General features: G+C 39.6%; 1 protein-coding gene and 1 pseudogene across 1 annotated transcript in view; both read left to right on the top strand.

Annotated features, from left to right (window-relative positions):
* LOC119000677 (ribonuclease H2 subunit B-like) overlaps positions 1-8,776 on the top strand; it is a 61,506-nt pseudogene extending 52,730 nt beyond the window's left edge.
* CLYBL (citramalyl-CoA lyase) overlaps positions 1-16,874 on the top strand; it is a 271,761-nt gene that overhangs the window by 133,094 nt on the left and 121,793 nt on the right. The gene's annotated exons all lie outside the window — the stretch shown is intronic.

The following is a 16,874-nucleotide window of genomic DNA, read 5'->3' as shown; positions in this document are numbered from 1 at the left end:
ATTTAATTTTAGTCTGTTTGAATTTACAATAAAAGTGTGTCTGAATCTGACCAGTTCATTCTGCTAAAAACTAAGTAACAATACAAAATCAGTAAGAGTGGATGTTGCGGGGAACTAAAAAAAGGGGGGAAAGAAGAAGCTGTTTGCATTTTGAAATGATACACTGCTGAGTATGGCACTGAATTAAGAAAAAGAACATACCGTAAACTCCCCTAAAATTAGAGCAAATTCTAGGAAGTCTTTCCTTAAATAGATATTTAAAGGAATTAGTGCCCTTAGCACATTAAACGTACTTAAAAAGAACTATTAGAAAAACCCTTCATGATCACATCCATATGTTTAGTTTTAATTTTCATCACACTTAACTCTGAATAATTAAGGAAGAAAAAAAATCTTAATCTTATTCGAGTCCCACACAATCAAAGGCACATACACGTGATTCGTGATCACAGCTTGTATTCACAGCTTTCGTGTGTGTAGTATGGGTCTGGCAATTAGACTCAGACTGTGTTTTTTCTAAAAATTATTCAGTGCTAGAGAGAAATCAATATTAAATTCTCCTCAAATCCACAAATCAGGATAATCAAGGAACTATGGCTAATAAAATAACAGAATCCCAAGCTCTGTAACACTTTGCCCTCATTTGATTGAGATTGACACTTGAAAGAAATTTTTGAGTCTATGAAGACATAGAAAATGGAGATTCTATTAACCAGATTATTTTCATGACATTACCCGCCCGCCCCCCCCACCAAAAATATTAAGATACAGAGAGAACTATTTTTTCAAAATTGCAGAACCATTTTCTGGAGGAGAAAAAATTCCCCATGATTCATATCAAAGAATCTGGTTGTGGGGGAGACACATTAATCTGACACATTTAGCAGCCTTCAAACTTTTGAAGAACTCATAAAAGAAATCAGTGATTACATCTGTCTGGTTGACAGTCTTCTTTTGTGACCTTTCAAAAAAGTAAAGGAGAAATTGATCTCTCTGATTCACATTTGCTCAGTTAACTAAAAAGTTATGCACAAGCCAGGAAATAATCTTCTCAGCTTTGGATTTATTTTTTGAGATAGAATAACCCAGTACTAATAGAATCTGTAAATGGATAAATTTTGTGAATGGTCTTCTCTGTGAAATTTTCCTGTGGTGCTATCTGTGGTAATATTTCCTATACCCTCCACTGGCTGTTTCAATACATTAACTGCTACATATTATCTTTTTTGCAACTGGTTTTAGGATCAATCTTCTTAGGCAGGAATACAAACAATTAAAATCTAAACAGAAGGCTGTGCTCTGAGCATTCACTTTTGGCCAGGATTGGAACAAGTATGCTCTTCATTCCTGACACTCAGAATTTCACCATGAGAAATACCAAATTGTCTATACAGAGACCAGGGGAAGTCAAATGACATGTTCTTTAGGTTTCAGTTAGAATTTACCCAAAGCTCCATATTCTGTGCTTGACAGGTGCTATCTCTCATAGTTTCTGACTCTGGGATTGCACTTACAAATCCCACTGGGTAGAGGGCCCTAAGTGTCCTTCTTGGACCAAGTTCTCAGCAACATAAGCAGTTAACTATTAATGAACAACATCTTTAGACTTCTTTGTGTTTCCAGAAACCCCGAGTTGAAGCAGCCCAGAAAACAGAAGAGATGCTAATCACATTGTGTTCTTAAATGTGTTCAGTGAAGGAGTGCAGGTTTCCCTCTTGACCTTAGTTCATTCCAAGGGGGCGAAAAAAAAACAAACTCCAGTTTTCCGTTTAGATAAAACCTCCGCTCCTTATTCTCTCACCAAAAGTGGAGCAAGAAAGTGAGATTACGGTGAATACCCATCCACAGGCACATGCTCTATTCTTATCCACTCCTCAACACAAAACAAAGAGCTTTGGTTTTATTTAGCCTTGCAGAAAAACAAAGCTCCTCTCCTCTCCCCCTTCCCTTTCTCCCTTCTTTGCCCTCATCTCCATCTTCCTTTCTTACCTCCCACTTTCTTATCCACTCCAACTTTACCTTCAGGACCCATCCCTTTCCCCTCCCTCCTTCTCTCCCTTTTCCTCCCCTCCCCTCTCAAATAGCCTCTCCTCACCCTTTCCTCCTTATTGTCTGCTGGGCTGATTTAGACTTAGCTTGTGTAGATCTCTTCCCTTCCCTTCACCTTTCTTTCAGAAACACGGCAGTGTTTATGGTCAGAGGTGCTACCAGGCACCCAAGTGCCAAAGGGTAGAGTGACTGAATGGTACTGCTGCCACATTTATTAATAATGTCTAAGCCACATGGGTTATAAATGTGGATCTCTGCTTTCATGGAAAACTTGCTCTCTTTTCTGGGATTCATTAATGGTCATACAGTTGTGTGATGGTTTCTCCATTCCTGGGATTTGCCCCACTCACAGCCGTATACCTACCTGGAGGACCAGACTTCTGCGGACTCCTGGGTGTCAGTGAGGGTCTGCTGGACACACCGCTTTTTGTCCATGTTTGCACGCCCCACGGCCCTTATTGAGCAAGGGCCAGCTCATGCTAAACTCAGTATTTATTGGCTGTGTGACCAATACTGAATTTGATCAATACATAGCATGCCTATGGTTTTGTAATTTTAATTTTTTTATTGTAGTAAAGTATACAAATTATACAAGTATTTTAAAATTCCTTGGCATTAAGTACATTCTCCTTGTTGTGTAGCTGCCACCACTGTCTCCAGAACTTTTCATCTTCCCAAACTGAAACTGGTCCCATTAAAAAATAACTCCCTATTCCTCTACCCTATTCTACTTCCTTTCTTTTGAATTTGACTACTCTGGGTTCCTCATATAGGTGGAATCATACACTATTTGTCCCTTTCGTCTGGTTTATTTCACTGAACCAATGAGCAACTTTAATTTTTGACATGGTATTTGTTTGCTTTCTCACTCTCTGTGAAAAAAAAAGACCTCTACCACTGGTCTCACTTGCTTTGCCCCAAGGTATTGTGATGGTCTGAGAAGGTGGAGATCTGCAATGAAACAGCGTGATACAAACTTTACCAAACTGTCAATAAACAAGGATTCTGTTTTCTTCTCTACTCCTGCTAAATCTGTTTCTCATTTGACATCCAACCCTTTTCCTGGAGTTCCATGGCAAGGATAGGCCAGGAGGCAATTCCCTCACCAGTGCCCCTCCTTGTAGGTGGCACCCCACAATGGCTGAAAGGCTGGCACATGGCCCATGGCCCATGAGTTGCCTCACTATGCCTTGGGTGCTTCCTTAGCAGCAAACTTGTAGTGTACCACAAACTGCTATCCTCTGTGTATCTACTTTGGACACTAAAAACAATTTCTTCATTTCAGTACAAAATAGAGCACTTGATTAAGGTGTGATATAGTTGCATTGTGAGAGACTTTGACCTGAAAATACCTTTTCGAGTTTTCTGAAGTGGACTGCACACTTACTTGTATTTGTGCCACATGTTAATCTCCTGAATTGCCCTGTTTGGCCAATGAGAGGACAGATCACTCTCATGCCTGAGGAAAGCTCCCCACTTCTCTGTGCACTGTTGCCATAGTAACTGAAACAGTTTTTTGAAATAGGGAAGGAATCTCTCTGGGCACTTGGGAACTTACTAAAGTGAGAACATAAGTAAGCCTCAATCATTGAATATTATAGATACTGGCATAAATAATTAGTTATTAATAGTCATAAGCATGGTTGAAATTTGTAGGTGAATTTTACTCTCTCTTAGGGGACACAGTGAATGTGCTCTCATCTTCACTCTCAATGCACAGATTCTTCCATCAACATCATAATTGTCATGCAAGCTCTGACCCCTGGGCCATACAACATGGAACTTAATTTTTCCCAGTATATAACCTTAGAAGAGGCTATCCTTCCTCCAACCCCCTCAAGTAGAGGAATCTGCCAGGATCTGTCATATAGCTGTGGATTTGTGCAAACTTTTTTGTAAAGAAATTTATCAACCTCTCTCAGATTTTACAGTCAATCTTTTCAAAAGAAATCAAAGGGCTATATCATTTCTGTATAGTATCCTGAATAGAAGTGTATTGATGTATTATTTTAAAATAATGCTTTATCCTGGCTGGTGTAGCTCAGTGGATTGAGCGCGGTCCTGGGAACCAAAACAACCACGGTTCGATTCCCAGTCAGGGCACATGCCTGGGTTGCAGACCAGTTCCCAGCAAGGGACACACAAGAGGCAACCATACATTGATATTTCTCTCCCTCTCTTCTTCCCTTCCCCTCTAAGGATAAATAAATAAAATCAAAATCAAAATAAAATAAAATAATGTTTTATGTGTTTTCTTCTTATGACTTAAATTTATAGACAAATGAGAATTTATCAAAATTTGTTAGAATTTGTGGAGGCAATTTCTTTTTTGTAGATTTTGTTTATTTACTTTTAGAGAAGGGAAAGTGGGGAGAAAGAGAGGGAGAGAAACACACATACATGTGTTTTTGTTTAACAATTACCACCATCTTTTTCCAGAATTTTTCATTTTCCATACATGTGGAAATGTATGGTTGCTTCTCACGCACCTGCCTCTGGGAACCTGGCCCACAACCCAGGCATGTACACTGAATGGGAATCAAATCAGCCACCCTTTGGTTTACAAGCCAGCCCTCAATCCACAGAGCCACACCAGCCAGGGCTGTGGGGGCAATTTCTAAAGGTCAAGGACACATTATTCTTCTTTTCTGGTTCCAAAACACTGCTTTAGTCATAGCTGGACTTGAATGCATCACAATGTATTTTAGAATAACATTTGAGTGGAAATGTAAAGTGATATCACCACTGTGGAAAGCAGTATGGTGTTTCCTCAAAAATACAGAATTACCATATAATTGATTGCATAGAATACCAATTCCACTTCCAAAAGTGGACATATCCAAAGACATTGAAAGCAGAGAATAAAACAGATTTGTACACCAATGTTCATAACAGCATTATTCACAACAGCCTGAATGTGGAAATAATTAGTGTCCCTCAACTGATGAATGGATGGATAAACAGGGTGTGATATATGCACACAATGAAATATTACTCAGCCTTAAAAAGGAAGGGAATTCTAACCAATGCTATGGCCTGGAGGAATTTTGAAGAAATTATGCTCAGTGAGATAAGCCAGTCACAAAAAGATAAATACTATGTGATTCCACTTCAGTGAGGTACCTAGACTGGTTCAATTCATAGAGGCAGAAAGTCAGAATGGTGGTTGCCAGGAGCTGTGGGGAGGGGAGAATGGAGAGTTAGTGTTTAATGAGTGCAGAGTTTTAGTTTGGGAAAATGAAAAATTCTGGAGAAAGATGGTGGTAATTGTTAAACAACAAAGCGAAAATGAATTTAATGCCACTGAATCATAATGGTTAAAATAGTAAATTTTATGTTATGTATATTTACCACAATAAAAAAAAACTGACCTGGTAGGGGGATAAAATAATAAAGTGTAGATTAGTTCAAGGATCTTGAAGAATTGTCATGACTTGGATTGTTTCACCATTGCCCACATGAAGCTGTGATAAAAATTCCCCAGGGCTTTGAGTATCCAGCCCCTTCCCTGGCCACCTTCACTCTTTTCTTTAAAAGGTCGCTTCCTGAAAATTGCAGGGACTTCCCTTTACCTTTGTGCTTTTCCCAGGGATCTGCCCCTTTAGTTATCTAGTTATCTAGCAAAAACTAGAATGAGATCTGGGGTTGAGAGCTGTGTCCAGCCAACAGGCCCCAGTTCCTGATCTGTGTGTGCCGACGTAAAATCCTCCCATCCCTAGTCACCAATATAATTTGAAAAGCTGGTTGACTTTTTTTGACAAAAATAAAATATTATTAACATTACAATATAATTGCTATTTAAAAACTCCAATTTCTATATAAACACATTTTACCTAAATAAGAATACCTTTGTTTAATAGTTCGACAATGATAGGCCAACAGTGAGTTGGCCCAGAAGTTGTAAAAGTGTCTGATATACTGATATACAGGGATTTTTTAAATATGAGTTCATTATAACTTCAGAAACAAAACAGCATGAGTTTGGACACTTTGCTGGAGCACTTATAGGTTCTCAGCAAAATACAGGCTGGATTAGTTGATATGTGTTAACTTGAGATTCTGTCTGTGCTAACTTCAGTGTAGTCCTTCTTTCTCAAGATTTGGAAGTTTCCCTACAGATCTAGTTTTTGATTGTTTTTATTACAAAAGAGTCTGTCAAATAGTTTTTCTTCATCTATTGAGATGATCATGTGGTTTTGTGAAAACTATAAATTGAGTCAAATTGGTTCCAACTAAGAGGAAAATGTGACTTTTGGGTAAAAATATAGAGTCAAAAGACTCAGCAGTGTGCCCTAATAACAGACGCTAGAGCCGGCCATAGCAAAACTCAACTGATGCAACTGTTTTGTTACCACAGGGCTCATGGATCATCAAAAGCTATTAAGTTGTAGTAAGGGTACAGTCTTTCTCACCTTATTGCTATATCCTTACTGCATTGCACTGAAGACAAATAGAAAGTTTCTAAAGAGTCAGGAAGTGACAGGAGGAGAGAGAAGATAGAAATGAGGGAAGTAAGGGTAGAAGTAGGCTATGGGGAGTACTGGGCAGGGGCACTGGGCACAAGGAGCACACATTAGACCACTCTAGCTAAATACTGGGTTCTACATAGATATCCTTCGTAGGCTGTATGTAGATAGCGTAATTCAGATGTGCCAAATATATAACTTCATTTTCTCTTTTTATTAATTTTTATTTTAATTGTTGTTCAAGTATAGTTTTCTGCCTTTTACCCCCATCCCAACCCACCCCCTCAGCCCTCCCCACCTCCCTCCCATTTCCAGCACCCCCTGCTTTTTGTCCATGAGTCCTTTACACTTGTTCCCGAAAACCCTTCCCCTTTCCCCCTAAAATTCCCTCCCTTCTTCCCTCTGGTCACTGTCAGCTTGTTTTCTATTTCAGTGTCTTTGGTTATATTTTGCTTGCTTGTTTTGTTGTTTCGATTCCTGTTAAAGGTGAGATCACATGGTATTTGTCTTTCAATGCCTGGCTTATTTCACTCAGCATAATGCTTTCCAGTTCCATCCATGCTGTCACAAAGGGTAGGAGCTCCTTCTTTCTTTCTGCTGCATAGAATTCCATTGTGTATACATACCATAATTTTTTGATCCATTCATTTACTGACAGGCACCTAGGTTGCTTCCAGCTCTTGGCTATTGTAAATTGTGCTGCTATGAACATTGGTGTGCATAGGTTCTTTTGGATTGGTGTTTTAGGGTTCTTAGGATATAATCCTAGCAGTGGAATTGTTGGATTAAAAGGCAGGTCCATTTTTAGTTTTCTGAGAAAATTCCATACTGTTTTCCATAGTGGTTGTACCAGTCTGCAATCCCACCAACAGTGAACTAGGGTCCCCTTTTCCTCACAACCTCTCCAACACTTGTTGTTTGTTGCTTTGTTTATGATGTCCATTCTGACTTGTGTAAAGTGGTATCTCATTGTGGTTTCAATTTGCATCTCTCTGATAGCTAGCAATACTGAGCATCTCTTCATGTGTCTCTGGATCCTCTGTATGTCCTCCTTGGAGAAGTGTCTGTTCAAGTCTTTTGCCCATTTTTTAATTGGGTTGTTGTCTTCTTAAGAGTGGAGTCATGTGAGTTCTTTATATATTTTGGAGATCAAACCCTTGTCTGAGGTATCATTGGCAAATATGTTTTCCCATATGGTTGGTTCTCTTTTTATTTTAATACAGTTTTCTTTAGCTGTGCAGAAGCTTTTAATTTTGATGAGATCCTGTTTGTTTATTCTTTCCTTTATGTCCCTTGCTCTAGGGGATATATCAGTGAAAATATTGCTGCGTGAAATATCTGAGATTTTCCTGACTATGTTCACCTCTAGGACTCTAATGGTGTCACAACTTATATTTAAAACTTTTATCCACCTTGAATTTATTTTTGTGTATGGTGTAAGTTGGTGCTCAGGCTTCATTTTTTTTTTTTTGCATGTAGCTGTCCTAAGTTCATTTTCTGTAGTTAATCTCATTTTGGTCTGAGATTTCCATGCCTACTCAGGAACCCTTTACTTGTTCAATATGTGTCTACAGCAGCTGATTGAAATAAAAGTTTTCAAGGTAAAACACCATTCATGATTTATAAATCAATCAGTTCAGTCAGGAGGTCTTCTCCACTTTGCCACACCCATAGACCCTTTATTTCGGTTCCTCTACTACCTTATAAAAGTTGATAAGGAGGGAAAGTTTCAGCCTCTAGATCAGGTTGTGGTGGGTGATGTGTTTCTGAATTGCATCTTGTTGCTGAAACTTCCTGAACTTGAAAAGTTACTTCAACACATGACAGAGGAAAAAGAAATAGACAAAAGGAAATATTATAAGTGCAGTAAAGAGAAGACATTAAAGTGACTGAGAAAAAAGGTTAATCAGACTATGGCAGCATTAAAAACCAATAGCATCAATATCGGTGCTCAGGTGCAGTCAAACACATGTTTCTCTAGTCACCAGATTTCCAGTGACAAGGAAGAGAACTATATTTGTTATGCCCATGGTCTGATAGCTGATTATATCCCTAAAGAATTAAATGATGACTTATCTAAATATTTAAAACTTCCAGAACCTTCAGCTTCATTGCCAAAGCCCCCATCAAAGAAAGTAAAGTTATCACATGAACCCATAGAAGTAAAAGAAGATTACACTAAGTTTAATACTAAAGATTTGAAGACTGAAAAAAAAATATAGCAAAATGACTACAGCTCAGAAGGCTTTGGCTAAAGTTGACAAGACTGGAATGAAAAGTATCAATTCCTTTTTTGGTACAAATTTTTTTTTGAAGTTGGAAAGATTTTAAACTTTGAAAATGAAACCCAGCAAAAATATTTGTCTTTTACATTTCGATTTTTGTCCTTCCTTCATATCACTGTATTTCATGACCCTCAGTCACTACCCTTTCGGGGGAAAAAAGCAGTTTTTAGATTGACTTGTACATTTTGTTTTATTTGAATTTTAGGTTCTTGAATAAAATATGGGAAAGTAATTGTATAACTAAATGACTTATAGACTTTGGAGTCTTTTTTGACACACTGAAAAGTAATCAAGTGACTAGAATTAATCTCTAGCATCTGAATTTCCTCAATAAACTGATGTGACAAAAAAATAAAGTTTCTTTCTCATAAACACAGTCAATATTCAGTTTCAAAACTCTGCCCTGCCCTCTTCTTTGTGAGTGGGAAAGATCCAGGGATAGCCTCTGCAATGACTTCATGGCAGCCTTCTCATCTGGCTCTGATGGAGAGTAACATCTCCTGTGGCCCTTGGCCACTGTTCTCTAGTGTAGTACTAATTATGTTGGACTCACGGTCTGTCCCTGGGGCAGATGATGCAAGTGATGCATGGGGTTTGGTCGTGGCCCTGCTCTCACAAATGCTGCTTAGGGCAGAGACTCAGCAGTGTCCATCATCTTCCCCAGCCCTGGCTGTCCACCCTGCCTCCTCAGTATATGAGCCTCACTCCTGCAGGTACACGTAGAGGGGTCAGGCAGAAACTTCTGGATTTCTTACATATCCTGGGAGATTAGGAGCATCTTGCTGTAGCCTCTCCTGTTTCTAAACACAGTAATATATGTGTTTGCTTTCCTCCACTAAAGTTTCTGCCCTGCTCCCATAAAGTTTCCTTCCAGCATTTGGAATGGGAAGTTGACACAATGGTCTTTTGCTTTCAGCTTCTGCCCTCAGCTTATCTTGTTTTTTTTTTTTTTTCACCTCTCTAGCCACCTTTTCTACCTGCAGATTCCTGGGATGGAGGAGGGTGCCAGGCATAATCCTCCGCTAGTCTCATTGCTTTCACTATCATCCCCTCATAATTTCTGTCAGCATCCAAAGGGCTTTTGCCCTACCATTGGCAGGGTCTTCCTTCGAGTCCCCCATCCTTTTTCACTTTGCTCCTAGGAGCTGTACATTCAGTCCATCAAACTGTTGGAAATTAGATTTCATTCTTTCTTAAAAAGGCAAGTTTGTTCTCACAGTGGACTTGATATAAAAATCTAGCTTAAGTTCTGAGCCCAGCAAGAACTTCTTGGCATTCACCAACCGCCTCCCCCCGCAAACTTTTGCAGTGATGGCTATGAATGGGAAATGAAGAGCATCATGACTTCCAAGTGAGAAAACTTCCACTCTTAAAATTACCATTCCCTAGTCACTTGATTAGTGGCAAGTTGCATAATTGTTATTCAACTCCCCTGCCTAAATCTGGTAGGATTACATTCTGGCAACTGTTTATGACCAACAGCCCAAGTCCTTTTAGGATTAATAAAACACTTGGTTGTACTTGCAAACCCTGGTGCAGAGGTTCTCATCTTTGGCTGCACTTCAGAGTCTCCCTGGACCTTTAAAGAAAATCTAATGCCTGGGATCACTGTGGGACTTGGGTTTAATTGGTTTGGGGTGTGGCCTGGCTTTTTTCTTTTTCTAAGTTCCCCAAGTGATTGTAATGTGCAGCTGAAGTAGAGACCTCTGTACTACCTCCCACCTAAGTAAATAAACTACTAACTTGAGTTTGCAAGTCACATACTAAATTGTAGATGCTCAAGTGGACATTAGCTTAGTTGATTATTACTTCTATTTTTAATATTAGTAATTTGAGTGTTTATTTTTTAATAAGAAAGACTTTTCTATAAACACGGTTATTTTTCATGTTTGCTGCATTTTCAGTTATGATCTTATTACTGTCACTGTATATGTATATATGGGTAGTATATGATTCACTCTGACATTTTTATTGGAGCAGAATTTCCTGCATTAGGGTCATGGCTACACATTGGAATCATCTAGTGTAGTGGTTCTCCAACATGGCTATGCATCAGAATCTGCTAGGGAGCTTCTGGAAGTCCCAAAGCCTAGGCCTGCCTCACCCCAGACTAATAACATCAAACTTTCTGTGGAGGGGGCTTTAGTGTCAACATTAGAAAGCTCCCCCAAGTGATTGTAATTTGACCCCAAGTTTGAGTCAACTTAGAGCAGTTTCTCAATCTTTCATGTGATAAGCACCCTCTGGAGATTTGTAAATAAGCAGGTTCTGATTCAGTGGGACTGGGTTAGAGCCTCAAAGCTGCCATGTGACAGGAAATGCTACTGTGAGAGATGGGAGACTCTCATATGAGAACAGATAAGAGACCAGTGATGCTGGTCTGCAGCAACACCTCTCTTAAGTGGCAAGGGCATATAGAGCTTAAAAACAAAACAAAAACACAGCACCTGGGCCCTGTTACCAGTGAATTGAATATGATGGCAGTGGTGAGGTCCAGAATTTGACAGTTTTTCAAAGCTCCCGGTGACTTCTGGCCAAGATGGAGGTGTAGGTGGAAACACTGTGCTTCCTCGCACAACCAAGTTTAAAGACAACAAAGTTTTAGTAACAAAAATGCAACCAAAACACAGAAAATTGAACTGTAACAGAAGTCCGACAACAACGAACCATTCAGCCAGACTGGTAAGAGGGGCAGAGTCAGTGGCTGGCAGAGCAGAGTTGGGCAGGCAAAAGTGCCTAACCGACCCAGGAGCACAGGCAGCAGTTGGTGGGTCCCAGGTGTGGGGTGGTGGTGGGCAGACCCAGTGGGGGCTCAAGGTGGCTGGCTGACCGCGGTCACACATTTGCACACAGATAAAACAGGTGAAGGAGTGAGCAGTGAGACAGACCGCACAGGCTAGGGCCCCAGTGCTGGGAGTTAAAGCCTGAAAGCACCAATTGGAGAAACTTTCAGGGTCAAGATGCCCAGAGAAGCTCCCAGGCTCACAGAGAGTTTGTTGGAGAGACCCACAGGGTCCTGGAGGGTGCACAGGCCCACATACCTGGGACCTGGCACCAGGAGGGCCCGGTTTGCTTGCGAGAAGTAGCAGAGGGGACTGAAATTCAAGAAAGAGTAGAACAAAAGCCATTGCCCCTCCCTGCCCCTGCCCCCACATACAGCCTCACAACCCAGCTACTGAGTTGCCCCACCCTGGTGAACACCTCATACGCCCCTCATACGTAATAGGCGCTACCTGACCAAAACATTATGGCTCAACTAGAAAAAGAGCTCAAAGCCCCAAAGCCAATACTTTAAAGTGGCCAAGAGATAGCCAACCTATCAGATGCACAGTTCAAAACACTGGTCATCAGGATGCCCACAGAACTGGTTGATTTTAGTCACAAATTAGAGGAACAAATGAAGGCTAAACTAATTGAAATGAAGGGAAATGCATAGGAAACCAATAGTGATGAAAAGGAAACTGGGACTCAAATCAATCAAGTGAACCAGAAGGAAGAAAAAAATGACCAAACTGAAAAGAATGAAGGAACAAGAATTCAAAAAATGAGGAGAGGCTTAGGAACCTCCAGGACATCTTTAAACGTTCCAACATCTGAATTATAGGAGTACCAGAAGGGGAAGAGGAACAGCCACAAGTGGAACAATTATTTGAAGAAATAATAAAGGAGAACTTCCTCAATCTGGCAAAGGCAACAGACTTCCAGGAAATCCAGGAAGCTTAGAGAGTCCCAAGGAAGTTGGACCCAAGAAGGAACACACTGAGACATATCATAATTACATTAGCCAAGATGAAAATGAAGGAGAGAATCCTAGAAGCAGCAAGAAATAAATAAGGGGATAGTCACCTACAAAGGAGTTCCCATCAGACTGTCAGCTGATTTCTCAAAAGAAACCTTACAGGCAAGAAGGAGCTGGAAGGAAGTATTTCAAGTCGTGAAATCCAAAGACCTACATCCAAGACTGCTCTATCCAGCAATGCTTTCATTTAGAATGGAAGGGCAGATAAAGTGCTTCTCAGATAAGATCAAATTCAAGGAGTTCATCATCACCAAGCCCTTATTATATGAAATGTTAAAGGGACTTAGCTAAGAATAAGAAGATAAAAAACATGAACAGTGAAAGGACAGCAAACTCACAGTTATTAACAACCACACCTAAAACAAAAGCAAACTAAGAGGACAGCTAGATCAGGAGTGGAACCATAGAAATGAAGATCACATGGAGGGATAACAACAGGGGATTGGGGGGAGAAGGGGGGGAGGTACAGAGAATAAGTAGCATAGACGGTAGATAGAAAATAGATAGGGGGAGGGCAAGAATAGTATGGGAAATATAGAATCTGAAGAACTTATGACACATGAACATAAACTAAAGGGGGGAATGGTGGGGGAGGGGTGTGCAAGGTGGAGGGGAATGATGGGGGGGAATGAGACAACTGTAATAGCGTAATCAAAAAATATATATTTAAAAAACAGCTGCCCACATAATGGTTGTATTGACTCCCAGGTGAAGAACCCCTAAAGCACTGGGGACTAGCTCTGCCTCTAGTTATATAAATGGTTGATAAGTGGCATCAGAAGGAAGAGGAAAGGGAGATGGCCAAACTAAGGCCAAGAGGGGGCCCTCCTCCAAGAAGAAGAAACTCCTGGGCCCGCTGAGGGAATTCTTATCTAAAAAATTGACCCTTTTATAGAGAGAATTTACCAAAAGTCTACCAGATTTTTTCAACTCATCTCTCTTTTTTTAATTTAATTTTTATTTTTAATATCTTTTTTAAACTTTATTTTTTTCATTTTTTATTGTTGTTCAAGTACAGTTCTGTCCAATTTCCCCCAATCACACTCTCCAGCTCCACCCATTTCCACCTCCCCTGCTCGATCTTATCCTCCTTTGGCTTTGTCCATGTGTCTTTTCTATGTGTTCCTTGATGGCTCTTCCTTTTCCATTATCGCCTCCTCTCTCCCCTCTGGTTACTCTCAGTTTGTTCTTTATTTCAGCATCTCTGGTTATATTTTGCTTGCTTGTTTGTTTTGTTGATTAAGTTCCACTTATAAGTGAGGTCATATGGTATTTGTCTTTCACTGCCTGGCTTATTTCACTTAGCATAATGCTCTCCAGATCCATCCATACCGTTGTGAAGGGTAGGAGCTCCTATTTCTTTCTGCTGCATAGTATTCCATTGTGTAAATGTACCACAGTTTTTTGTTCCACTCATTTACTGATGGGCGCTAAGGTTGCTTCCAACACTTGGCTATTGCAAATTGTGCTGCTATGAACATTGAGGTGCATAGGTTCTTCTGAGTTGGTGTTTCAGGGTTCTTAGTGTATAATCCCAGCAGTGGCATTGCTGGGTCAAAAGGCAGTTCTGGTTTTAGTTTTCTGAGGATACCCACAATGATTTCCATAGTGACTGCACCAGTTTTCAATCCCACCAACAATGCACTCGGGTTCCCTTTTTCCCACAATCTTGCCAGCACTTATTGTTTGTTGATTTGTTTATGATGGCTATTCTGACTGGTGTGAAGTGGTATCTCATTGTGGTTTTAATTAGCATCTCTCTGATTGCTAGTGATGCTGAGCATCCTTTCATACGTCTATGGGCCCTCTGTATGTTCTCCTTAGAGAAGTGTCTGTTCTGGTCTTTGCCCATTTTTTAATTGAATTGTTTGTCTTCCAGGTATGGAGTTGTGTGAGTTCTTTATATATTTTGGAGATCAAACCCTGTTCAAGGTATCATTGGAAACTATATTTTCCCATACCATTGGTTCCCATTTCCTTTTATTGGTATTTTCTTTAGCTGTGTGCAGGCTTTGTACTTTCATGAAGTTTCATTTGTTTATTCTTTCCTCTATGTCCCTTGCTCTAGGGGACATATTGGCAAAAATATTGCTGTGTGGAATATCTGAAATTTTCCAGCCTATATTCTCCTCTAGGAATTTTATGGTGTCATGACTTATATTTAAGTCTTTTATTCATCTAGAATTTATTTTTGTATATTGTGTAAGTTATTGGTCAAGTTTCCTTTTTCTGCATGTAGCTGTCTAAATCTTCCAACAGCATTTCTTGAAGAGGCTATTTTTACTACAGTTTATGCTTCTGCCTGCTTTGTCAAAATTAATTGACCATAGAGACATGGGTTTATTTCTGGGCTCTCTATTGTGTTCCATTGATCTATGCATCTGTGCTTATGCCAGTGCCAGACTATTTTGATTATAGTGGCCTTGGAATGTAGTTTGATATCAGGTATTGTGATCCCTTGTACTTTGGTCTTTTTTCTCAAAATTGCTGTGGCTATTTGGGGTCATTCCCAGTTCCATATAAATTTTTGAAATGTCTGTTCTATATTTATGAATATGTCATTGGTATTTTAATAGGGATTGCATTATATCTATAAATTGCTCTGGGAAGTACAGACATCTTGATGATGTTAATTCTTCTAATCCATGAACTCGGTATATGCTTCCATTTATTTGTGTCTACCTTAATTTCTTTGTTCATTGTTGTATAGTTTTCTGAGTACAGGTCTTTTACCTCCTTGCTTAGGTTTATTCCCAGGTACTTTATTTTTCTTGTTGCTGTATCAAATGGGATTTGTTTCCTGATTTCTGTTTCTGATATTTCATTGTTAGTGTACAAAAATGCCTTTGATTTTTTGAATATGGACTTTGTATCTTGCTATTTTGCCAATTTCTCTTATTAGGTCAAATAGTTTGTTGGTGAAGTCCATGGGGTTTTCTATGTACACTATTACGTCATCTGAAAACCATGACAGTTTTATATCCTCCTTTCCAATTTGGATGCCTTTTATTTCTTTTTTTTTTTTTTTTTGTCTGATAGCTGTGGCTAGGATTTCCAATACTATGTTGCATAGAAGTAGTGAAAATTGACATCCTCGTCTTGTTCCTAATCTTAGTGGGAAAGCTTTTAGTTTTTGCCTGTTGAGTATGATGGTGGCTATAGGTTTCTCATATATGGCCTTTATTATGTTCCTTCTCTCTTTGCTGAGTGGTTGTTTTTATCATAAATGGGTATTGTACCTTATCAAATGCTTTTTCTGCATCTATTGATATATTCATGTGATTTATGTCTTTACTTTTGTTTATATGATGTATTATGTTTATTGATTTGTGAATATTGTACCATCCTTGCATCCCTGGAATGAATCCCTCTCCATCATGGTGTATGATCTTTTTAATGTATTGCTGGATGCAATTTGCCAAAAATTTGTTGAGAATTTCAGCATCTTTGTTCATTAGAGGTATTGGCCTGTAGTTTTATTTCTTTGTTGTGTCTTTATCTGGTTTTGGGGAGGTTTGTTCTTTCAGCCTTCTTTTGTATGGGAAACTTCTTATTGCACCTTCTATTTTAATTGAGGGTCTTGCTGCCTAGGGTAGTCTTGGTTGGAGGCCCTTGCTTTTCATTACTTGGAATATTTCTTGCTATTCCCATTTGTCTTGTTGTGTTTCTGTTGAGAAGTTAGTGGCCAGTCTTATCCAGGCCCCCTTGTATGTTACTTCTTGTTCCTTTCTTGCTTCCTTTAAGATTTTCTCTCTGTCTTTTAATTTTGCCGTTTTAATTGTGATATGCCTTGGAGTGAGCCACTTTGGGTTATTGTTTATATGGACCCTCTGTCCTTCCTGGATTTGTGTGACTTTTCCTCTCATCAATTAGGGAAATTTTCTCTTTTTTTAAAGATATTTTTATTTATTCATTTTTAGAGACAGGGGAAGAGAAAGGAGAAAGAGAGGTAGAGAAACATCAATGTGTGGTTGCCTCTCGCTTGCCCCATCCTGGAGACCTGGCCTACAACCCAGGCATGCGCCCTGACTGGGAATTGAACTGGCAACCCTTTGGTTTGCAGCCTGTGCTCAGTCCACTGAGCCACACTAGCCAGGGTGGGAAGTTTTTCATCATTACTTTTTCAAACAGGTTTTCTATCTCTTGCTCTCTTCTTCTCCTTCTGGTATCTCGATTTCATGGTATCAACATTTCATGTTGTCCTGCAGTTTCCTTAAGACCTCTTCTTTCTGAGTCTTTTTTCCTTTTCTTGCTCTTTTGGGGAGTTTTTTTCTC

This window comes from Sturnira hondurensis, unplaced genomic scaffold, assembly GCF_014824575.4.
Source record: "Sturnira hondurensis isolate 20B ecotype Veracruz unplaced genomic scaffold, ASM1482457v3 Scaffold0016184, whole genome shotgun sequence".
NCBI lineage: Eukaryota > Metazoa > Chordata > Mammalia > Chiroptera > Phyllostomidae > Sturnira > Sturnira hondurensis.
Note: the sequence above shows the minus strand (reverse complement) of the source record. Positions and strands in the feature narration are given on the sequence as shown.